Below are 19,809 nucleotides of genomic sequence, written 5' to 3'. Positions count from 1 at the left end.
TGACATCTCTGTAGCTTTGTCTGTGGCTGGCTTATTCTTCAGTACAGTCAACAGATCGATTCCTGTTGCACTAGGTGGCAAATTGTTCACCTCCTGAAAGTCTGTGAGGAACACAACCCACGATGCATGATATTTAGTGCAATATAATCGGCAGAGTGATCTTAATTCTCTCATGGTCCTCTCGGATATACACTCCTGGAAATGGAAAAAAGAACACATTGACACCGGTGTGTCAGACCCACCATACTTGCTCCGGACACTGCGAGAGGGCTGTACAAGCAATGATCACACGCACGGCACAGCGGACACACCACGAACCGCGGTGTTGGCCGTCGAATGGCACTAGCTGCGCAGCATTTGTGCACCGCCGCCGTCAGTGTCAGCCAGTTTTCCGTGGCATACGGAGCTCCATCGCAGTCTTTAACACTGGTAGCATGCCGCGACAGCGTGGACGTGAACCGTATGTGCAGTTGACGGACTTTGAGCGAGGGCGTATAGTGGGCATGCGGGAGGCCGGGTGGACGTACCGCCGAATTGCTCAACACGTGGGTCGTGAGGTCTCCACAGTACATCGATGTTGTCGCCAGTGGTCGGAGGAAGGTGCACGTGCCCGTCGACCTGGGACCGGACCGCAGCGACGCACGGATGCACGCCAAGACCGTAGGATCCTACGCAGTGCCGTAGGGGACCGCACCGCCACTTCCCAGCAAATTAGGGACACTGTTGCTCCTGGGGTATCGGCGAGGACCATTCGCAACCATCTCCAATAAGCTGGGCTACGGTCCCGCACACCGTTAGGCCGTCTTCCGCTCACGCCCCAACATCGTGCAGCCCGCCTCCAGTGGTGTCACGACAGGCGTGAATGGAGGGACGAATGGAGACGTGTCGTCTTCAGCGATGAGAGTCGCTTCTGCCTTGGTGCCAATGATGGTCGTATGCGTGTTTGGCGCCGTGCAGGTGAGCGCCACAATCAGGACTGCATACGACCGAGGCACACAGGGCCAACACCCGGCATCATGGTGTGGGGAGCGATCTCCTACACTGGCCGTACACCACTGGTGATCGTCGAGGGGACACTGAATAGTGCACGGTACATCCAAACCGTCATCGAACCCATCGTTCTACCATTCCTAGACCGGCAAGGGAACTTGCTGTTCCAACAGGACAATGCACGTCCGCATGTATCCCGTGCCACCCAACGTGCTCTAGAAGGTGTAAGTCAACTACCCTGGCCAGCAAGATCTCCGGATCTGTCCCCCATTGAGCATGTTTGGGACTGGCTGAAGCGTCGTCTCACGCGGTCTGCACGTCCAGCTCGAACGCTGGTCCAACTGAGGCGCCAGGTGGAAATGGCATGGCAAGCCGTTCCACAGGACTACATCCAGCATCTCTACGATCGTCTCCATGGGAGAATAGCAGCCTGCATTGCTGCGAAAGGTGGATATACACTGTACTAGTGCCGACATTGTGCATGCTCTGTTGCCTGTGTCTATGTGCCTGTGGTTCTGTCAGTGTGATCATGTGATGTATCTGACCCCAGGAATGTGTCAATAAAGTTTCCCCTTCCTGGGACAATGAATTCACGGTGTTCTTATTTCAATTTCCAGGAGTGTATTAAATGAAGGGCAGTAAGTTGATATAAATAGCGGCCTGATCCTCTGTTAACTCAATACCCCTTTCCATTTCGACCGTAACTGTAGCCTGTTATCAGATATAACCTTTTCCACTCGCCCAAACTGTTTCAAGAATTCCTTCTCGAATGCATCCGATATCCGATACCGTCCTGGCACCAAGGCCACGTATTTCGAGGTCAATTCTACCGTTACCAAAACATCGGTACCTTGCGACGGCATATGCTACGAAATATGTTTTAAAATTCAGAGCATAAAAACGGCATTTTTCCAGAGCTCATACCTCAATTTCTGTTGGTGATAGAAAAATAGCATCTTGTGTTTGGATAGCCCTACAGCACAGCGTCAAAGTTCGAATATTGCACACTTCTTCCAGATCAGGCAAATGCAGTAAATCGGTTGGCTCTTTTTGCATTAGATGTAGATCACGATACGCCTTAAGGGTCTTATGAGGCACCATTTAGTTCATGGGAAGGTCCTGCGAAAACCAGAAAAACATGGTATGTTGGGTACCAGAACAGAGCCACGGACTCCACGACGGTTTCCACATCAAATTCCTGAAATTTTTGTGATTCATTCCTAAGATAACGATCTTGAACAAAATTTGAAATATTCTTGATAACTTTATCCGTTTCCGGGATACAGAGGTTCAAAATTGCTATACTTGTACAGCACGAAAAACCCGGTGTGAGGGAAAACATAGTTTATAAAGTGACGTAGCACGGAGAAATACGCCGTAAAGTGTCTCCTTTATCACCAGCGGGGTTCTGGAAACCACATGTTTTAGTATCGAAGCACATTCAAAATTTTTGTGCTCGGAAAATCTGGTCTGAGGTGTAAAATTACAGGTCTTTTCGTTATTTCAATTTCACATAAGTAAACTATCAAAATTTTATTGACCTATACAGGTCTTTTCATCTGGAGCAGGGAAAGGAAGGGAACCAGCGAAAAAATACTGCTAGCGGAGCACAAAAAAGGCGAATATGCTCCTATATAAAGGACACTGACTGAAAATAGGGGCCCCAGTTGCCTCATTCTGCCTTCCTCAGCACTTATACAAATTTTCCCAAATATTTTCAACATAAACATCATTTCCGCCCTTTTTATTGCTCACGAAAACCACAAATTGCATGTTGTACCACCAAACAACGAGATCTCCAGAGGTGACGGTCCAGATTGCTGTACACGCCGGTACCTCTAAGACCCAGTAGCACATCCTCTTGTATTGATGCATGCCTGTATTCGTCGTGGCATACTATCCACAAGTTCATCAAGGCACAGTTGGTCCAGATTGTCCCACTCCTCAACGGCGATTCGGTGTAGATCCATCAGAGTGGTTGGTGGGTCACGTCTTCATAAACAGCCCTTTTCAATCTATCCTAGGCATGCTCGATAGGGTTCATGTCTGGAGAACATGCTGGCCACTCTAGTCGAGCAATGTCGTTATCCTCAAGGAAGTCATTCACAAGATGTGCACAATCGGGGTTAATGCCACTCCAAAACATTCATATCTATCACGGCGAAGTTTCTAAAACAAGCAGTGTTGATATAACCAATCTACACTCCTGGAAATGGAAAAAAGAACACATTGACACCGGTGTGTCAGACCCACCATACTTGCTCCGGACACTGCGAGAGGGCTGTACAAGCAATGATCACACGCACGGCACAGCGGACACACCACGAACCGCGGTGTTGGCCGTCGAATGGCGCTAGCTGCGCAGCATTTGTGCACCGCCGCCGTCAGTGTCAGCCAGTTTGCCGTGGCATACGGAGCTCCATCGCAGTCTTTAACACTGGTAGCATGCCGCGACAGCGTGGACGTGAACCGTATGTGCAATTGATGGACTTTGAGCGAGGGCGTATAGTGGGTATGTGGGAGGCCGGGTGGACGTACAGCCGAATTGCTCAACATGTGGGGCGTGAGGTCTCCACAGTACATCGATGTTGTCGCCAGTGGTCGGCGGAAGGTGCACGTGCCCGTCGACCTGGGACCGGACCGCAGCGACGCACGGATGCACGCCAAGACCATAGGATCCTACGCAGTGCCTTAGGGGACCGCACCGCCACTTCCCAGCAAATTAGGGACACTGTCGCTCCTGGGGTATCGGCGAGGACCATTCGCAACCGTCTCCATGAAGCTGGGCTACGGTCCCGCACATCGTTAGGCCGTCTTCCGCTCACGCCCCAACATCGTGCAGCCCGCCTCCAGTGGTGTCGCGACAGGCGTGAATGGAGGGACGAATGGAGACGTGTCGTCTTCAGCGATGAGAGTCGCTTCTGCCTTGGTGCCAATGATGGTCGTATGCGTGTTTGGCGCCGTGCAGGTGAGCGCCACAATCAGGACTGCTTACGACCGAGGCACACAGGGCCAACACCCGGCATCATGGTGTGGGGAGCGATCTCCTACACTGGCCGTACACCACTGGTGATCGTCGAGGGGACACTGAATAGTGCACGGTACATCCAAGCCGTCATCGAACCCATCGTTCTACCATTCCTAGACCGGCAAGGGAACTTGCTGTTCCAACAGGACAATGCACGTCCGCATGTATCCCGTGCCACCCAACGTGCTCTAGAAGGTGTAAGTCAACTACCCTGGCCAGCAAGATCTCCGGATCTGTCCCCCATTGAGCATGTTTGGGACTGGATGAAGCAACGTCTCACGCGGTCTGCACGTCCAGCACGAACGCTGGTCCAACTGAGGCGCCAGGTGGAAATGGCATGGCAAGCCGTTCCACAGGACTACATCCAGCATCTCTACGATCGTCTCCATGGGAGAATAGCAGCCTGCATTGCTGCGAAAGGTGGATATACACTGTACTAGTGCCGACATTGTGCATGCTCTGTTGCCTGTGTCTATGTGCCTGTGGTTCTGTCAGTGTGATCATGTGATGTATCTGACCCCAGGAATGTGTCAATAAAGTTTCCCCTTCCTGGGACAATGAATTCACGGTGTTCTTATTTCAATTTCCAGGAGTGTATATGCTGAACACGTTAGAGTGGGCAAGTTATTGCCAAGGAATACGCGCCTGAAGACGAAAAACGGGACCGTATGCCTACCGGTAGATGCCCTATCAAAATCACCACATTTCCCATTAAAAATCCTCACATCTTCTAATAGATACGAAAAGGATTCGAAAGTAGACACTGACCTCAAAGAACTGAAGGTTTATTGTCTGTAGTACACGTTCCAAATCTTTCCACGCACACGTACCGACGTTCACACTTATTTCGGCTTGTTATTACTTCTCTGAGTTAACTATTGCTTCTACCGAGCTTTGCTAATGACTCGCTTCCATTACTGATGCGTTCTTATTCCCGTCCACGAACACTGCAACATTTAACGAATTTATCTAACTTCTCGCCGTAAGCAGCCATGTATTGTTCAGCTACGTCTGACATCCAGCCACGACCTCAGAGCACATGAGTTCTATGCTCTGTGGCCACGATTCCCCACTACGAACTGCCTTCTGCACCACCCGTAACAGTTGACACCAAACCTAACTTCCCGATCACGGGAGGTTGGCAGTGATGATGCGTTAGGCCGCTGCTTCTTAGGTACAGATGCCCGTACTCAAAAAGTAACTACATTTGTAACCATACAACTGTTAAGTAGTCACTGGTTCCAACTGTCAAAAAACACGTACTGGGCGCTGGTTAGCATCCCCACCAGAAACACCAAAAGTGGACGAGAGCTGTAGCTTATCGCACCCCAGACCATTTGGGGTGGGACCAGTGGGTCTTGGACGAATGCACTCCACAAGGCAATGCCCACTAGGTCTACGTCGTACGTACAAACGACCATCAATTGAATACAGCAGAATCTTATTTCATCGCCAAAGACCACAGCGCGCCATTCTAGGTTCCAAGTGATCCTCTGACGGCACCTGTCGAGCCGTGCACTTTGATGCTGCGGTGGGAACGGATGGCGGGATCTGGTTCGCAACAAGCCCTCTTATCTATGCTGTGGTAACTGTACGATCTGCCACTATTGCCCTTACAATATGACGATCCCAGAGGCTGTCTGTGCTGTGTGGACGTCAAGAACCTCATCTACGACTGTGAGAATGTACACTTGGCCATTGATACAATTGTTTCACAAATGACACAACACGTCCAACTACTGTGGGAGTTCTCCGAAAGGACCATCCCGCCACTCGGAAGATCACAATCTGACCTCTTTCGAACTCGCTCAGTTGGCTGTAGGAAGCACAGTCCTTCTCAGTGGCTTGGCTGCCTGCTTGTTTCACACGCCTGCACCACATTGAGCCCTCTGGCTGTGAGCATTCCATATTGACGGGCAGATACAGATGGCGCTGTGGTAGCTATGCTAGTAGGTTATCTGTTGCCGGACAAGGTTGAAACCATTATCAGTGCATCTGCTATCCCACAGATGGCATATGCCGTCATCGGATCAAAATCGACCTCATCTTTCCAGGTACACTACCTTTTTTTCTGGCGTTGTATGTCATTGTCTCAAGATACGCCTGCAGTTCCCCTGCACAATTGTACAATTATATGGATGTTGACACTGTTTGTTGCAAAAAAATTAGGGAAACCAGTACAATGAAGACAGACACAAATGCGGTTGAAAATACATAAGCACTGTTGAAGCAATGTTTTCAAGGATTTTGCGTTAACAATAACAAGATAAAACTTCCGTCGAGAGATTGTGGCTAAGTATAGCAATCGTCTTTCCTCCCTACTCAAAGAGAAAGCACAGAACAGCTACTAAGATATTAGGTCACCTTGACGCGGGAAGTTGAATGAAAGAATGTGTGTGAATTCTTAAGGGACCAAACTGCTGAGGTCATCGGTCTCTAGACTAAAACACTTCTCAAAGTTACTTAAACGAACTTACTCTAAGAACAACACACACCCATGCTGGAGGGAGGACTCGAACCTCCGGCGGGAGGGGCCGCGCAATCCGTGACATGGCGACCCAGACCGCACAGCCACTCCGCACGGCCGTGTGAAGTTCACCGAAAAATTTTTGTCCAAGAACTCCTTCGTAAATGACTTCATAGCCATATTACAATCTTGTCACACAAGCAACCTTAGTTGTCACCTCAGTGATTATGGACGAAGTCAGTCTAGAATTTAACGAAGAGGCGATTTAGGGAAACCAAGAGAATGTTAAATATGGATGACACGAAATAGACCTGAACCACTAGTCCAGTGTCTTATGACAGCGCCACTCCACTCATCTAGTGCTCACTATCACGTTATTCATCCTCCTGTACTTTATATCTTAAAAATGTTCATCATTCTCAATCCCCCCACACAGCTCTTGGATTTTGTAGTGAAACTTGAAGTGGTAGGGAGCTGGTTGGGTAATGGAAACGTACTGGGATCACAAATTAAACTGTACTAGAACAACAATTTACTAACAAAAGCCGGCCGGAGTGGCCGAGCGGTTCTAGGCTCTACAGTCTGGAACCGCGCGACCGCTGTGGTCGCAGGTTCGAATCCTGCCTCGGGCATGGATGTGTGTGATGTCCTTAGGTTAGTTAGGTTTAAGTAGTTCTAAGTTCTTGGGGACTGATGACCTTAGAAGTTAAGTCCCCTAGTCCTCAGAGACTACTAACAAAAAATTAAATATTTTATAATGAGAAAACACAGTTAAATATAAACTTGAATCGAATGAGAATAAGATGATGACTAAAAATAACAATAAAGGTCCCCCCGCGTTGGCGGTCCGAAATGAAATCATCAAATAATTCAAGTACGAACGAGTTACAACCAAATTGTTAATCGCCCTAAGGCGCTAAGCGTTAACAGACAATTCAAGAACATCAGTTGACCACGTTGGCGGGCCGACATCATCAAATAATTCAAGTACGAACGAGTTACAACCAAATTGTTAATCGCCCTAAGGCGCTAAGCGTTAACAGACAATTCAAGAACATCAATTCACTGAACTCAGCAACTGTGCGAACGACTTAAGGCCCAATGATAAATATCTTCCGCGGTGAACCTGAGACAATTTAAAGTATTTACCAGTTGCAGTAAAACTGATTATTCTTTCCAACAGTACAAATGGCTTAAGATCCAATGATAAATATCAGCAATGGCGAAGATATTTCAATTAATACAATGTCACATACTATTTTCACTACGGAACAAGATGTTTCGGCCACAAAGACCAGTTTACGGTAACGCTGACCCATCTTACGTGGACATAATTACACTACAAGGGACTTTAACATAATTTGGGACACGTGTGGGGTAACAATTAACGGCAGGTGTCTATGCTACAGCTTTGCAACTGGCGAAGGAGCTCCAGGATTCACATAAATTACATTTAACTAGTAACTGTTTTGAAGGGTCTTAAGCTTAAACCCAAAGAGCCTTACGGCACAATGGTCGACCAAAACATCAGGTTAAACTTATACTAAAGGCCGCCTCCAGACGGTGTTATTTAGATTTACTTAAGCGAGGATTTAAAAGAAATCAGTTGCATTAAGTCATATACAGCTGAGATATAAACACCAGACCAAGGCAAACGCTGAACTGCAAGCGTTACACGAAATGCAAATAGCTTAAGTAGCAGAGCAAATATACGGACGGTATCATCTAAAGCCAGTGAGTAGAAACGCAAATAAACAAATCGCAAGATAATCATTATACAGGAGGCTAGTTCGGAAAATAGCACGTCACAAGTAATACCCACTTACTATAATTAACTGGTCAGCCGTCTTATCAAAACAAATACCTTTTCCAGGTAGATGTATGAGGAATTTGCAAACGATTTAATGAATGCCACCAATCCCATCAAATCATACAATGAGGCCCTTTTCTTGTTTCGCCACTGAAAAATAAGGGAGTAAATAATGTCTAACCTATCCCGTATCAAATATGTATAAGCAACATTATAGAAAATACAAATATCGATGAACAAAATAAGTTTTCCAAACACTGAAAGGGTTAAATGGTATTCTGCCTAAATACAGAACGTCAATGAATTAAGCCAAAGTGGCAGGCACTATCCAAATAAAATACCAAAACCATCAATTGATTAAAAAGGCTAGCGAGCTTTGAATAGATAACATCCCAGACAGGTAGCTTACACTTAACCACAACAGTAAATGCGATAAACAGTATTTTAATAAAATACGAGACACTAGTGAATTTAAGAAGGCAAGGGAGCATTGAACAGATAACAAGACGGACAGGTAATTTACAGAACGATTTGACAGAAAGTGCGGTTTTCCCACACAAACAACGCAGCTGCGCTGCTCAGTAACGCGGCAAGTACACAAAAAAATTAGAACTAATACACGTTCGCCACAAATAACGAATACATATCCAGAAAATCGCCAAACACAGCCTAGTAGCACAACACAAACGAGTGCTTTAACTCACAACAGCGAAACGGAGTAACGATGACAAGTACCAGTTAGACCCAAAAGCAACCAGGACGCAGGGGCTCACACATTGCTTAAGAACAAAATTACTGCCCGTTACAAAATACCTCATCATATAGTCCACAAATGAGCATGCAACTGTACCAAGAGGATCTATACATTCTTAGACAGTGAAGAGTCTATACACACACAATGAAGCGCCAAAGAAACTGGTATAGGCACTCGTTTTCAAATACAGAGATACACTATGTGATCAAAAGTATCCGGACACCTGGCTGAAAACGACTTACAAGTTCGTGGCGCCCCCCATCGGTAATGCTGGAACTCAGTATGATGTTGACCCATCCTTAGCCTTGATGACAGCTTCCACTCTCGCAGGTATACGTTCAATCAGGTGCTGGAAGGTTTCTTGGGGAATGGCAGCTCTTTCTTCACAGAGTGCTGCACTGAGGAGCGGTATCGATGTCGGACGGTGAGGCATGGCCCGAAGTCGTCGTTCTAAAACATCCCAAAGGTGTTCTATAGGATTCAGGTCAGGACTCTGTGCAGGCCAGTCCATTACAGGGATGTTATTGTCGTGTAACCACTCCGCCACAGGTCGTGCATTATGAACAGATGCTCGATCGTGTTGAAAGATGCAATCGCCATCCCCGAATTGCTCTTCAACAGTGGGAAGGAAGAAGTTGCTTAAAACATCAAATGGTTCAAATGGCTCTGAGCACTATGGGACATAACTTCTAAGGTCATCAGCCCCCTAGAACTTAGAAATACTTGAACTTAACTAACCTAAGGACATCACACACATTCATGCCCGAGGCAGGACTCGAACTTGCAACCGTATTGGTCGCACGGTTCCAGACTGTAGCGCCTAGAACCGCTCGGCCACCCCGGCCGCCTTAAAACATCAATGGAGGCCGCCTGTGCTGTGATAGTGCCACCAAAACAACAAGGGGTGCAAGTATCTTCCATGAAAAACACGACCAAACCATAACATCACCGCCTCCGAATTTTACTGTTGGCACTACACACGCTGGCAGTCGACGTTCACTGGGCATTCACCATATCCACACCTTGCCATCTGATCGCCACATTGTGTACCGTGATTCGCCACTCAACACAACGTTTTTCCACTGTTCAATCGTCCAATGTTAAGCGTCCCTCGACAAAACGAGGCGTCGTTTGGCATTTACCGGTATGATGTGTGGCTTACGAGAAGCCGCTCGACCATGAAATCCAAGTTTACTAGCCTCTCGCCTAACTTTCATAGTGCTTGCAGTGGAGTCTGATGCAGTTTGAATTCCTCTGGGATGGTCTGGATTGATGTCTGCCTATTATACATTACGAGCCTCTTCAAATGTCGGCATTCTCTGTTAGTCGACAGATGAAGTCGGCCTGTACGCTTTTGTGTTGTACGTGTCCCTTCACGTTTCAACTTCACTATCGCATCGGAAACAGTGGACCTAGGGATGTTTAGGAGTGTGGAAATCTCACGTACAGACGTATGACACAAGAGACATCCGATCACCTGACCACGTTCGAAGTCCGTGAATTCGGCGGAGGGCCCCATTCTGCTCTCCCACGATGTCTAATGACTACTGAGGTCACTGATATGGAGTACCTGGCAGTAGGTGGCAGCACAATGCACCTAATATGAAAATCGTTTGGTTTTGAGGGTGTCCAGATACTTTTCATCACATTGTGTATGTAAACAGGCAGAATACGGCGCTGCGGTCGGCAGCTCCTACATAAGACAACACCTGTCTGACGGAGTTATTAGATCGATTGTTGCTGCTACAGTGACAAGTTATCAAGATTTAAGTGAGTTAGAACGTGGTGTTATAGTCAGAGCACAAGCGATGGGACACAGCTTTTCCGAGGGAGCGATGAAGTGGGAATTTTCCCGTACGACCACTTCAAGAGTGTACAGTAAATATTAGGAATCCGGTAAAACAACAAATCTCCGATATCGCTGCAGCCGGAAAAAGATCCTGCAGGTACGAGGCCAACGACCGCAGTGAATCGTTCAGCGTGATAGAAATGCAACCCTTCCGCAAATTGCGCTGCATATTTCAATGCTGGGCCATCTACAAGTGTCAGCGTGCGAACCATTCAACGAAACACCATCGATATGGGCTTTCGGAGCCGAAGGACCTGTCGAATACCCTTCATGACTGCACGAGACGAAGCTTTAACCTCGCCTGGGCCCGTCAATGCTGTTGATGACTGGGAACGTTGCCTGGTCGAACGAGTCTCGTTTCAAATTGTATCGAGCGGATGGACGTATACGGGTATGGAGACATCCTCATGAATCCATGGACCTTGCATGTCAACAGACGACTGTTCAAGCTGGTAGAGGCTGTGTAATGGTGTGTGGCGTGTGCATTTGGAGTAATATGGAACCCCTGATACGTCTAGACACTACACTACTGGCCATTAAAATTGCTACACCAAGAAGAAATGCAGATGATAAACGGGTATTCATTGGACGTATATATTATACTAGAACTGACATGTGATTACATTTTCACGCAATTTGGTTGCATAGATCCTGAGAAATCAGTACCCAGAACAACCACCTCTGGCCGTAATAACGTCCTTGATACGCCTGGGCATTGAGTCAAACAGAGCTTGGATGGCGTGTACAGGTACAGCTGCCGATGCAGCTTCAAAACAATACCACAGTTCATCAAGAGTAGTGACTGGCGTATTGTGACGAGCCAGTTGCTCGGTCACCATTGACCAGACATTTTCAGTTGGTGAGAGATCTGGAGAATGTGCTGGCCAGGGCAGCAGTCGAACATTTTCTGTATCCAGAAAGGCCCGTACAGGACCTGCAACATGCGGTCGTGCATTATCCTGCTGAAATGTAGGGTTTCGCAGGGATCGAATGAAGGGTAGAGCCACGGGTCGTAACACATCTGAAATGTAACGTCCACTGTTCAAAGTGCCGTCAATGCGAACAAGAGGTGACCGAGACGTGTAACCAATGGCGCCCCATACCATCACGCCGGGTGATACGCCAGTATGGCGATGACGAATACACGCTTCCAATGTGCGTTCACCACGATGTCGCCAAACACGGATGCGACCATCATGATGCTGTAAACAGAACCTGGATTCATCCGAAAAAATGACGTTTTGCCATTCGTACAGCCAGGTTCGTCGTTGAGTACACCATCTCAGGCGCTCCTGTCTGTGATGCAGCGTCGAGGGTAAGCGCAGCCATGGTCTCCGATCTGATAGTCCATGCTGCTGCAAACTTCGGCGAACTGTTCGTGCAGATAGTTGTTGTCTTGCAAACGTCCCCATCTGTTGTCTCAGGGATCGAGACGTGGCTGCACGATCCGCTACAACCATGCGGACACATGCCTGTCATCTCGACTGCTAGTGATACGAGGCCGTTGGGATCCAGCACGGCGTTCCGTATTGCCCTCGTGAATCCACCGATTCCATATTCTGCTAACAGTCATTGGATCTCGACCAACGCAAGCAGCACTGTCGCGATATGATAAACCGCAATCGCGATATGCTACAATTCGACCTTTATCAAAGTCGGAAACATGATGGTACGCATTTATCTTCTTTACACGAGGCATCACAACAACGTTTCACCAGGCAACGCCGGTCAGCTGCTGTTTGTGTATGAGAAATCGGTTGGAAACGTTCCTCATGTCAGCACGTGTGAATGCTCTAAAAAGCTAATCATTTGCGTATCACAGCATCTTCTTTTTGTCGGTTAAATTTAGCGTCTGTAGCATGTCATCTCCGTGGTGTAGCAACTTTAATGACCAGTAGTGTACTCTGACAGGTGATTCGTACGTAAGCATCATGTTTGATCAAGTGCGTCTATTCATTTCCATTGTCAATTCGTTGGGAAAATGATCAAAAAATTTTATTGATGCGTATTCAACTCTCTTCTGAGCCACTGACAGATTTAACGATCGGCGAGAAAGATATTATTTTTCCTCTGATGTTGTAATTGTGAACATTACCATTCTCCCGGATTGTGTCGGATTATTTACTCAAAAAGTTTGGGGTTTCTACCTTGTTTACTGAGCCCTGTTCATGAGCTAGACCAACTGTCGGTTAGACTATTTTTTGTATGGAACTCAATATTGGATGTTATCTCAAATTTTGGAGAGTGTAGAGAACCATTTAATAATTATTTGAAAAACGCTATTAACAATTCTCTGTAATAGTCTGCAAAACTTACTATCTCTACTTGATGGATGTTAATTGGAACGTCATTCATGTACACTGTCACATCACAAGTATTCAGAGACCTGTCAGTGCATATTAATATATGGTATGTCCATCCTTCTGCTTTATGAACGTTTGAACTCTGCTGGGGAAACTTTCAACAAGGAGTTTGAATCTCTGCGGAGGAATCATTTCTCAGGAGCCGAAAGCAGAGAAGGTGTTGATTTCGGACGTTGGGGATGGAGTGAAGTCATCGAACTCGTCCCAAACGTGTTCCATTTGGTGTACGCCGAGACTCTGACAGGCCGGTCCATTTCAGCAATGTCACCGTAATCATTGCCTCTCAAACGCTTTTTTTTAACAGGGTTAAGAGTCATGCCGATACAGTCATCGTCTCCGAATTGATCCTCTGTTGTTTACAGTACGCAATATCGTAAAATGAGCTCATATCCTTGCACAATTAGCGCTTTCCTATGTGCACTAATGGGACCACAACGTGAAGCGGAAAACGCCCTAATACTATTACACCACCTCTGCACATGTTGGCAGGGAACGTTCTCCAGGCGTTGTTCAAACCTAAATCCTTCCATCGGACTGCACTGCGTGTGTCGTGACTCATCACTCCAAATCACTCGTTTCTAGTCATCTAGTCACCACCTCCACCGTCGCATAGCATTGCCTACAGAAATGTGTGGCTCGGGAGGAGCTACTCGGCAATTGCACTCCATTCTTTTTAATTCCACACGCAAAGTAATTGTGTTTGTTGGACTGTTTCCAATACTGTGGAACTCACAAATGATTCTTTCCGATAATTTCATGCGATTTTTTATAATCGTCCTTCACAACGCTCGACAGTCCCTGTTGGACAGCACTTGAGGTCTTCCCGGTATTGGTTTGCTTTAGGTTGTTCCTCGCCGTTTCCACTTCATAGTCGCTTCACTAACAGTCCACTTGAGGAACTTTTGAAGGGCTGAAATGTACCTAATGGATCTGTTGCTCAAGTGACTTCCAATGTGTAGCTGGCGTTCGAAGTCGCTGAGCAGTCCTGACACTTCATAGTTTATGCCTGTCTGTTACGTAGTTTAAGTGAGTGGAATGTGAAAGTAATTAAAATTCTCTTCTCGTAATCCTACGGGAGGAGAAGTGGCGTTGTTTCAATTGATAAAACTGATATTATTGTTGTTGTTGTGGTGGTCTTCAATCCTGAGACTGGTTTGATGCAGCTCTCCATGCTACTCTGTCTTGTGCAAACTTCTTCATCTCCCAGTACCTACTGCAACCTACGTCCTTCTGAATCTGCTTAGTGTATTCATCTCTTGGCCTGCCTCTACGATTTTACCCTCCATGCTGCCCTCCAATGCTTAATTTGTGATCCCCTGATGCCTCAGAACATGTCCAACCAACCGGTCCCTTCATCTTGTCAAGTAGTGCCTTTATGTGATCTACCCATCTAATCTTCAGCATTCTTCTGTAGCACCACATATCGAAAGCTTCTATTCTCTTCTTGCCCAAAATATTTATCGTCCATGTTTCACTTCCATACATGGCTACATTCCATACAAATACTTTCAGAAACGACTTCCTGACACTTAAATCAATACTCGATGTTAACAAATTTCTCGCCTTCAGAAACGCTTTCCTTGTCATTGCCAGTCTACATTTTATATCCTCTCTACTTCGACCATCATCAGTTATTTTGCTCCCCAAATAGCAAAACTCCTTTACTACTTTAAGTGTCTCATTTCCTAATCTAATTCCCTCAGCATCACCCGGCTTAATTCGACTGTATTCCATTATCCTCGTATTGCTTTTGTTGATGTTCATCTTATATCCTCCTTTCAAGACACTGTCCATTCCGTTCAACTGCTCTTCGAGGTCCTTTGCTGTCTCTGACAGAATTACAATGTCATCGGCGAACCTCAAAGTTTTTATTTCTTCTTCATGGATTTTAATACCTACACCGAATTTTTCTTTTGTTTCCTTTACTGCTTGCTCAGTATACAGACTGAATAACATCGGGGAGAGGCTACAACTCTGTCTCACTCCCTTCCCAACCACTGTTTCCCTTCCATGTTCCTCGACTCTTATAACTGCCATCTGATTTCTGTACAAATTGTAAATAGCCTTTCGCTCCCTGTATTTTACCCCTGCCACCTTTAGAATTTGAAAGAGAGTATTCTAGACAACATTGTCAAAAGCTTTCTCTAAGTCTACAAATGCTAGAAACGTAGGTTTGCCTTTCCTTAATCTTTCTTCTAAGATAAGTCGTAAGGTAAGTATTGCCTCACGTGTTCCAACTTTTGTACGGAATTTAAACTGATCTTCCCCGAAGTCGGCTTCTACCAGTTTTTCTATTCGTCTGTAAGGAATTCGCGTTAGTATTTATTTATTTATTTAATTATTTATTACTAAACAGAATCTTTGTCTCTTTGGGTCGTTAAATTGAAAATGCCTTTAAATAAAGCATTCTTTATAGGGCATATTCTGAAAACTGAGTTTCTGAATGCATTAATCTTACTCTGTTTGTATGAGTTCGGTCCATGCTAAAGCAAGTAAACAGCATCTGTTCTGTGTGGTTGCGTTAGGACCGTGTGGAAATGAGTAAAGAAAGTTATACAGTGTTGCGTACATAAACACGGACTTCGAAAACTACTTATCTTACTGCCGATATTATTCTTATTTGCAGGTACTGAAATTACCATCGGTCGCGAATGCCGACCGATCGTGCATGCTTCCACGCAAAGCATCAGCTAGCACCATTACTAAGGCCAGAACTGTTGGTTAAAAATGACTCCAGTTTGGAGGGGAACTCGGGGTGATCAGATTACTTGAATGAGGAACGAAATTCTTTTTATGGTGATATTATTTAAATAAGGCAGCTCACACTTACAGAATAATTACATACATCGCGTTGAAGTGTAAAGGAGAGAGAACGATAAATTAGTCAGGAATAATTGTTTTATGATCATTACATCAAAACCAAGCACAGCTCGATAGTGAATGTTAAACAGTAGGTTCTTTGGACCATGGTTACGTTTCTTGGATAAGTGACAATGTTATCTTAGGCACTTTGCCGATACTTCAAACACTTTAAATCTTTTATCTGACATACGCGATTGCAAGCAACGGCTTAAAATGCTAAACTTGCTAGGATTTGTAAAAGGAGTGCCACATCGTCTGCTGTTACTTTTTCTCTATTGACAGTACCATTCTCCCCGCCTCCTTTCGTATTGCAGGGTGCGCCTCTCGTCTAGTCATCAATTCCGTATTACATAGTTGTGTCCAGATACATTTTGGCAAATAACGAACGTAAAGAATAGGAGTGAAATCTGGTCTCGCAGGACAGAGCGGATCGGGTTATGGTTGTGGAAAGGGCTTAAGGCCTGGATTAGAAGAATTTCAGTAAGAAAATTTTAAAAGGTTTTTAACAAATGATCTTTCAAATTTTAATTTAAGACAGCTGAAGGCCTTATCTTAAAATATTCACATAAGGTTCGGCTGAAGGCCATGCACAGTACTTGAGACAAAAATCACAATCTAAAAACAACAGAACTATGGTGCTCAGAAGAGCTCCAAGAGTTGGTCTGAGTAGATAACTCGAACATAAGTTTCCGTGAGATAAGCAGCCAAGACTAAGTAATCAGATGGCAACCTGACCCAGGGATGGCTGAAGGACCGACCAACAACCTAATCAATTCCCTTCCGCCCGACCAACGGCACGTCAACCGAAAATGTCAGCGAGGAGGAAGATACCAGTAGCACTGCGTCTTCAAATATTGGCGTCTAAATACAGCCAAGGCACCATAACCACTCAAAAATATGAACAAATACAAACGCGTCGAACTACACGCCGTGCCGGACAGCATCAACACGGCGAGGAAACACAGGCTCGCTGTTCTGTCCGAACCGACTGCCTACTCCAGTACGCAGACAGCATTCATAACTGCTCAGTGGAAATCACAGAAGCTACACAAAGTTCCACGTAAACACTTGCACCAAGAACTCCGACAATCCTAAAACCAATCACTGTGGAAGAAGTCGACACACACAAAGTTTCCATAAGCGGTCGGCGACCAAATACACGTCGTCCGATGAGACGACCGACCGAACGACCAACCAAGGTCGTTCCCACTCAACGATCGGGCGAGTCATGGCTGTCCAGAGCTCACTGCAGCTCCGTGCCTACTCCCTCGATGTCCGTTCGGAGCTTGGAGACACGGCGACCCGGGCACACTGGCTCGGACCCAGCCATACAGAGGGAACAGTTGCCCACTGGGCACCCGACATCCCTGCACAAGGAAGGAACTGACCCACGTCCGGCAAGACGACCAACTGACGAGGCCCAGAAACGCTCAAAAGACCAAATACACGTCGCCCGATGAGACGACCGACTGAATGACCAACCAACGGTCGTTCCCGTTCCAGTCTCGTTCCGTCGGACAGTTCATATGAGTAGCCAGCGGTCGGCGAGTACTGGCTGTCCTGACCTCACTGGCACTCCGTCCCGACTGAACTGCCGACACACGACGACCCGGAAAATACTAGCGGTCGCTCCAGAGATGGTACGACAATGCAGTTATCGATAAGCGTTGCTGCTGCCACTCACGGGCAGGCAAGCCAGCAACTTAGTGACGCCAGTAAATCGAATAAGAAATGTGACGGCAGTACCGCAAAGAGAAGATGTTAAACAATTCGTATAGGTTTGCTGTAATTAAACTTCCGCAACTTGAGAGAGCCCCCATGAAAAATGAGTGATGGTAAGACAATGAAACTTTTAGGTTTGCTGTAATTAAACTTCCGCAACTTGAGAGAGCCCCCATGAAAAATGAGTGATGGTAAGACAATGAAACTTTGTGGAAACTTTCGAAAGAACATAAAAAACAGAAATAGCGATTAGGTTCCTTTCAGATTACGCTGATACAATAGCTCCCTACTTAGCAATCATATACAACCGCTCGCTCACCGATAGATCTCTACCTACAGATTGGAAAATTGCGCAGGTCCCACCAGTGTTTAAGAAGGGTAGTAGGATTAATCCATCGAACTACAGACCTATATCATTGAGTCAGTTTGCAGTAGCGTTTTGGAGCATATACTGTATTCAAACATTATTAATCACCTCGAAGGGAACGATCTATTGATACGTAATCAGCATGGCTTCAGAAAACGTCGTTCTTGTGCAACCCAGCTAGCTCTTTATTCGCACGAAGTAATGGCCGCTATCGACAGGGGATCTCAAGTTGATTCCGTATTTCTAGATTTCCGGAAAGCTTTTGACACTGTTCCTCACAAGCGACTTCTAATCAAGCTGCGGGTCTACGGGGTATCGTCTCAGTTGTGTGACTGGATTCGTGATTTCCTGTCAGGAAGGTCGCAGTTCGTAGTAATAGACGGCAAGTCATCGAGTAAAACTGAAGTGATATCAGGTGTTCCCCAGGGAATTGTCCTGGGACCTCTGCTGTTCCTGATCTATATAAATGACCTGGGTGACAATCTGAGCAGTTCTCTTAGGTTGTTCGCAGATGATGCTGTAATTTACCGTCTAGTAAGGTCATCCGAAGACCAGTATCAGTTGCAAAGCGATTTAGAAAACATTGCTGTATGGTGTGGCAGGTGGCAGTTGACGCTAAATATCGAAAAGTGTGAGGTGATCTACATGAGTTCCAAAAGAAATCCGTTGGAATTCGATTACTCGATAAATAGTACAATTCTCGAGGCTGTCAATTCAACTAAGTACCTGGGTGTTAATGTCACGAACAACTTCAGTTGGAAAGACCACATAGATAATATTGTGGGGTAGGCGAGCCAAAGGTTGCGTTTCATTGGCAGGACACTTAGAAGATGCAACAAGTCCTCTGAAGAGACAGCTTACACTATACTCGTTCGTCCTCTGTTAGAATATTGATGCGCGGTGTGGGATCCTTACTAGGCGGGATTGACGGAGGACATCGAAAGGGTGCAAAAAAGGGCAGCTCGTTTTGTATTATTACGTAATAGGGGAGAGAGTGTGGCAGATATGATACGCGAGTTGGGATGGAAGTCATTAAAGCAAAGACGTTTTTCGTCGCGGCGAGATCTATTTACGAAATTTCAGTCACCAACCACCATAAATGAATGTAATCTATTTTATTTGTGGTATATGCATATTGTGTTACCAGTAACATCATTGCTGTTCAATTCAAGTAATGTATCCTTGATGCCAAACGAAATAATAATAATAAAAGCCGGCCGCGGTGGTCTAGCGGTTCTAGGCGCGCAGTCCGGAACCGCGCGACTGCTACGGTCGCAGGTTCGAATCCTGCCTCGGGCATGGATGTGTGTGATGTCCTTAGGTTAGTTAGGTTTAAGTAGTTCTAAGTTCTAGGGGACTGATGACCACAGATGTTAAGTCCCCTAGTGCTCAGAGCCATTTGAACCGTTTAATAATAAACAAGTCACCAACTTTCTCTTCCGAATGGGAAAATATTTTGTTGAGCCCAACCTACATAGGTAGGAATGATCATCAAAATAAAATAAGAGAAATCAGAGCTCGAACAGAAAGGTTTAGGTGTTCGTTTTTCCCGCGCGCTGTTCGGGAGTGGAATGGTAGAGAGATAGTATGATTGTTG

At 46.0% G+C, this 19,809-nt stretch overlaps 1 protein-coding gene across 1 annotated transcript in view; it reads left to right on the top strand.

Annotated features, from left to right (window-relative positions):
* Nucleotides 1-19,809, top strand: part of LOC124757760 (neuroligin-1-like) — a 189,086-nt gene that overhangs the window by 23,996 nt on the left and 145,281 nt on the right. The window lies entirely within an intron of this gene.

Source organism: Schistocerca piceifrons, chromosome 1, assembly GCF_021461385.2.
Source record: "Schistocerca piceifrons isolate TAMUIC-IGC-003096 chromosome 1, iqSchPice1.1, whole genome shotgun sequence".
Lineage (NCBI taxonomy): Eukaryota > Metazoa > Arthropoda > Insecta > Orthoptera > Acrididae > Schistocerca > Schistocerca piceifrons.
The sequence above is the reverse complement of the archived record's forward strand: the minus strand, read 5'-3'. Positions and strand labels throughout refer to the sequence as shown.